The following is a 6,007-nucleotide window of genomic DNA, read 5'->3' as shown; positions in this document are numbered from 1 at the left end:
GCATAAATATATATATATATATAATAACAATATTATATATATATATATATAATTTATTTTTTTTTACCCAAATAAAAGCTTGATTTGAGAAAAAACTGCAACTATCCTAACATAAGTTGCTGTTGGCCAGTTAACAAAGCCAATAGTAAAATAGAGACAAATCTAACAGAAGAGTTACAGTCCTACTTAGAAAACAAGTGTTTTGTTGACTCACGTGAAGTACAGTACCTGAGGAGGAAGAAACTTCTGGGCAGCTACCAACACTAGTAGTTGACTCACTCTTGGGTTCATAGGGAGGAAAGGAAAACTGTATAAACGTTTAGTTTGAGGTTACAGGAATTAGGTGAGAAAAGAGAAAAGCCAAAAAATAATTTTTGTGAAGAAAAATGAGAAGGAGACACACGTCTTATAAAGTTAGATTGAAAAGGGGCATGCATGGTTTCTAAATAAACAAGTTTAGACATACAAAGATGCAGACGTGCTTGCTGCTTTGAGCAAAGGGTCTGCCCAGGCTGTGATGATGCTAAAGGAGGGTTAAATTGAGGATAACTGCCAACAGAACATTTTTAGGGAAGTCAGCTAGTGCATTTTTCTCCCTTGCGTAAGCCCCCCAACATAAAAGTACAGCTGTTCAGTGGTTTTCTGGAATGTTTTACTATTTGCATGAGTCCCTCTGAGCTAAAAACGCTGAGGCACAGGGCTCTCATTTGGTGTAACCCTCTCAATTTTCAGAAAATGGAGAGGACTCAGGAATGCTGTTTTATTTTGTATTTTTGTTCCTATTTTTCATCTACTGACTATTAGACTCCACTAGCGAACTATTGATCAGAATTTGACAATCAGAAATAAAGGTACAGATGATTTAGCTGAAAACAAGCATTTGGTTAAATCACTCTTTGTTCTGGCCTTAACTCTAATATTAGCCTTTACCTCAGACAGTGAAATACTGTCTAAGCATTGACTCTGCCCAAATTCAGTACCAGTTTCTTTAGATACTGCCAATGTTACCTTGTGCTGAAGCTGGCTTTTTGTCTTCAATCATGCCATTCGTTGCCAATCTGATCTCACTTTCCTGCTGGGAGGTAGTCTTCAATTATTACCCATTTTCTGTGCCTATAAGAGAAATGCTACTCAACTACAATAAAAGCAGATAAACACCACAAATAGTAACCAAGCATTCTAGCTAGTGTTGTTATATAGTGGATACCTGGACAGTTTTGCTATCAAGCAAAAACCAAATAGAATGAAAATTGTAAAAGATGCCTAACAGCCCCAAATCTGTAGTTCTGTCAGATGATGGTGCAACGGAGAATAGTTAACAGCATGTCATTTTAAGCATGGTATTTTCCTACCCTTCGTTGCAATTCAGTTGAAAGCTCCAAGTAATTTTAGCCTAATCCATCATTTATCTGAGGATGTCAGTAAATCATTAGACCAGCTATTTTATTTCATGTGCACTTTGTCTCAAACAATCACAGCTGTTAGGATTTACAGTTAAGATCACCTCTTTTCACTTGCTTGTTACAGTGCAGGTAAGAAAAAGTGCAGATATCATAACTCCTTGTATTTATTTGTCAGATTTGTTAAATTCCCCCAAATGTTCCAAAAATGACACATTCTTCTAGATAACATCTGTCAATTGTTTTTTGGGGTTTTTTGGAGGGCGGTGGAAGAAGCAAAGGATAAGTCTTAGAAGATGGCATACAACATGATGTAAGTGTTCTAAGTACAATCACTTTATTGGTGAAAGTGATTTTAAGTGACACATTTGTTGATAGAAATTGAACTTAAATACTGTGGTTAGCAAAAGCTTACTGGCTTGCTTTCACTGCAGGGTTTTAAGACCAGAAGGAGGCGGCACAAAATAACAACATTAGTAACTTTCTGTGCAATAGGAAGAGCATATGGAAAAACAGCTTCACTGGAACCTTTTTGACCTTCAGGATGCGATGTTTGGACCTCCTGTGTGAGGTCCGTGCACCTTTATACTTGAAGTGTAAATCCTTCTGTGTCTATTTAAAACTCTCTAATGTATTTGAGCTAGTGTCTACACGCAAAATGTTCAACTTGGTGTAGAATTTTAATGCTAGAACTGCTCTGATTCACCTGTGAAGTAACATTACACCTTTAGAGTATGACCTGTCTGCATGTCTTCATAACTAGCTAGGTTCAATTCTCACTAAGTGCAACCCCTTTATTCCTGTTAGCCTGATATACACTAACCATACAAGAGTAAGAAATAAGAAAATGTCTTCCCTTCACTTTCCCTTCTTTTGATAAGCAATACATATTTTTCCATTTGTCTTCAGAATTCTACAAAATATTTAACGTGTCTCTGTGATGCTCTGCACTCCTCTCTCCTAGGTTATCAAACTTGATCCTAGCAATGCAGAGGCTGATTTCTTAAAAATAGTATAGCTTCCTGAAGGAGAAACTGTCAGAAAACCAGAACTACTACCCAAGAATGCAGCAAAATTGCTAATTAAAATTTGAGAGGAACATATGGCAGAACACAATGTAAGCACAAAGGGCCAGTAGAATTGTTGCACAACTGAGAACATGAGGTGCAGACATCAGCAGTATGCCAGGTAAGACTTAAAATTGCAGTGAGGGTACTGAAAGTCTGGATTAGCTGAACAACACAAAAAGACTGTTATGGGCCTGCAGTGACCGGGTTATACCATGTTCCAGCTCTCACAACTGTAAGCCTTATCAGGCTTGCAAGTCTGAAAGAATTTTGAGATTATACTCTCTGGAGAGATACGATGGTTTGAAATGAAGATGTAAGAATTTGCAAGGGGTCTGATGTGAAATTAATCTTTAGCTAGCACTGGAATCAGGGTGAAATATTGCTGGTGCTTATTTCACTTCCTCTTTTCCTCTTTGCTCTGTCATTTGTTGGAATAAGTATGATCCAGTTACCCACTAAATAAGCAGTCTCCATTCTGCCTGTGCTGTTTCACTTACCTGCCCAAGCTCCCTTTGTTATAGCTTTGGGTGTTGGGGTTATTGTTGTTGTTCAGACCTCTTTAGGTTAGCATTTTGGTTGCCAGAGGAGATAGGTTGCTTAGTTGCCAATATTCTTGTTGCAGACAGGTGAGGGTGAACTGCCTAAGTAGGTCTACCCTTAATAACCCATTTCCCCAGTTCAGCTCTATGTATAATATATTGAGATATAATTTTAGTTTATTTCACCTCTTATTGGAAAAAAATAAAATAAAAAAAGCACAATACCAACCAAGTAGAAAGAGTCATAGTAGTTGATTAAAATAATGCACAAATATCCATGTCTACTATCCAACTCATGACAAAACTTATACTTTTATGAAGTCCCCAAGAGAGAAAAGGACAGTTGAAGTGTAGGAGGAACAGATGTGCCAGCCAGTAAGAAACAACTGGGTGGCTCTCACAGCGTGCTTAGATGCCCTAAGACTTGGGCAGCAGTGGTCCTAAGACAGTTTATGAAAACTCCTTGTAACACTAGTAGCTTCTGGATAACAGGAAGGTCCAAAGATAAGAAGAGAAAGTGATCAAGTACAAGTAATTTGTGACTGTTTAAAACATTTTCAACCAAGATTACAACTGCATAAAAAGTTTAACTGGGAGTGTAATAGGAGTTTGTAGTTCATGGCAGATTTAAACTACCACATTAATAAGCAGAGCTGTAGTGAAGAACCACAGGAAGTGCAAGTAGACTCCCTAGATGTATTCCTTTATAGAAAAGAGAATAAGTAGCAGTGGTAACAAAGATGCATTGACTACCCGCTCTCTGAAATTTTTCATGTGAGGCTCTCCAACTCCTATCTGCATGACTGTAAACACAGCCCCTATGTTTCAACAGAATTATTCTAGCAAGTGTAAATAAATCACTGTCTTTCTTCAGCATGTGTCAGCTTCTGTAGTACTACAACCAGTAGCAAAAAGATGCTTCCGGATACTTTTAGATATTGATCATAACTAAAGATTATAATATTCAGCAGGTAGCACGTGCAAATCTTGCATCTTGTTCTCAGCAGGTTGTGGAATTGTGACATTTTAAACTGGAAGGCAGCGCTATCCTTACTTCTGCTGCACTGGGTTTCAGGCTGGCAATTACTGTATTTTAAGCCAGTAACTTCTAATTGCGTTTCACATATGCCATCCAACCCAAGCAAGGTACATTTTCCAAGCAATAAGGCAGGAAATAGTTCTATTTTTGCCTTCCTCCAGTACAAAAATTAACTCTTTCCATCTACTATCTTGCTAAAAGTAAGGAGAGAATGAGACCGATGATTTCATGATAAACATGACTTCCACCTCTTAATTGTACTCAACCTCTCTATTTCTCAGTCTAGCAACATAAACTAGTGAGGACATCATAGAAATAACTGAGATTTCTCTGCTCTGCAGTTCAAGTAGTAGAGGGGAAAAGCAACAGAAATGCTATGTTCTTGATGGAAAGGCACACAGTTAAAATTCTTAATAAATGAATGAAAACTTAACCTGCAGACACTTCGTATTTTTTGAAAGATACTATAAAAGATTATGATGGCAACAAGCAAAAGGGACTGACGCAGTCAGGGGTGTGAAACATTTGTCAGACACTAAAACAGAGCGGAAAGAGCCCTTCTAGATCACCATGGTAATTACCTGCTCCAGGCCATACTTAGTCCTTCTTGCTCAGGCAAAAATCTAATCACTTTAGTGGCGTGTGTGGGTTCATGAAGGTGAAAAGGTATGACAGCCCCCTCTTCTCCTGCTCCCTGCCACCAACTAAACAAAAAGCCTTTTTTAACATAATCCCTTTTTGGGGCTTGTAATTTGCCTGAGTCTGTTTACTAAACTGCCCCATGCTATGTAACACAACAGTCAAAATGAGTACAGCCATTAATGGATGGAAATTTACAGTGAACTGGAGCAAGCTCTGGACAGAATCCTGCTATCATTTATTGCCATACAACTCATTAACTCCAGTGTGTTTGTAGAAATAATAAAAATTAGCAAAATTAAATCCTGAAGTTAGTGCTTGTCCATACCGTGATCTGATTGGTGGATTTGATTGGAAGAATACAGAGCTTCAATACCAGTAAATAACTGGTGTTTTAATGTACGGAGAGTAGGAGGGCAGGAAGTGTTACAGAATTTCACCCACTGATGTTGAAGGATGTTCTGTATTCAGTTTTAAAAATCAAAGCTGAGTTTGGAAGCAGGGTGAGGTCTAAGTCTGGTTGTGGAAACTGCATGCTACTTCAGTTTTGATGAAACCAGCGCTAGTTGCTAACTGGTAGAAGTTGTACTGTCTGACTTGTTTGTTTCTTTTCCCTTTCTGAAAAAAAACCATACTTGCGTAAGTCTAGAAAATGTTCTGTACTGCCTTTGGTGATTTTTGATTAGCTTACATCATGGGTTTCAGCACTAAAAAAATACTTGAAGTGCTCATCTGCCCATGCCTAGGGGTAGGAGGGCTGGCTGCTGGGGAGTGCCCTGCTGGTGCCATCTGGCAGAGGGTGCCTCGGCTTTATCTTCAGGCTGCTGACAAAGACAAGAGAGCTCACACACGTGGCATAGCTGTGAACGTGAGGGACGTCTGTCTGTCTCCAAAACAGATACATGTGGGCTTAACAAGTGGTTCTCGGTGGGTAAGGTAGGGCGCGGGATTTAAATGCCTGCATTTTGCCAGTATAAGGTGCTTCCTCTGCCAACTCCATCCTCAAACGCAGCCGGGCCCGACCCTACCCCACTAGCCACAGCCATAGCCGCCTTCCTGCCCCCCGGGTCCCGGCAGCGCCCTCCCGGCCGGGGTCTCTCTGACAGCCGTGGCGGGGCCCCTCTTACCTGGCTCGGCGGAGGCCGTACACTGCCGTAGCCCCGCCGCACGGGCACGCCGACGGGCGGGCGACTCAGCCCCGTCGGCTCTGGCACGGCGCCGGGCTGCGCTGCTCAGGTCACGCTGGGCTCTCCCTCCCCGGCCGCGCCGCTCCTCTCGCTCCGCTGCCCGGCCCCTCCGTTTATAGCGGGGGGCGTTGCA

The 6,007-nt window shown here is 40.8% G+C and overlaps 1 long non-coding RNA gene across 1 annotated transcript; it reads right to left on the bottom strand.

The window, feature by feature from the left end:
* Positions 1-228: 228 nt before the first annotated feature.
* On the bottom strand, positions 229-5,971 carry LOC109363678. The gene is made up of 3 exons (XR_794719.3): positions 5,815-5,971; positions 1,009-1,113; positions 229-280 (listed from the first exon to the last, which is right to left on the bottom strand). It is a non-coding gene; the product is annotated as an uncharacterized LOC109363678 (long non-coding RNA).
* Between the last annotated feature and the right edge of the window lie 36 nt (positions 5,972-6,007).

This window comes from Meleagris gallopavo, chromosome 11 (assembly GCF_000146605.3).
Source record: "Meleagris gallopavo isolate NT-WF06-2002-E0010 breed Aviagen turkey brand Nicholas breeding stock chromosome 11, Turkey_5.1, whole genome shotgun sequence".
In the NCBI taxonomy this organism is placed as follows: domain Eukaryota; kingdom Metazoa; phylum Chordata; class Aves; order Galliformes; family Phasianidae; genus Meleagris; species Meleagris gallopavo.
This window is presented reverse-complemented; position numbering and strand designations above follow the sequence as displayed.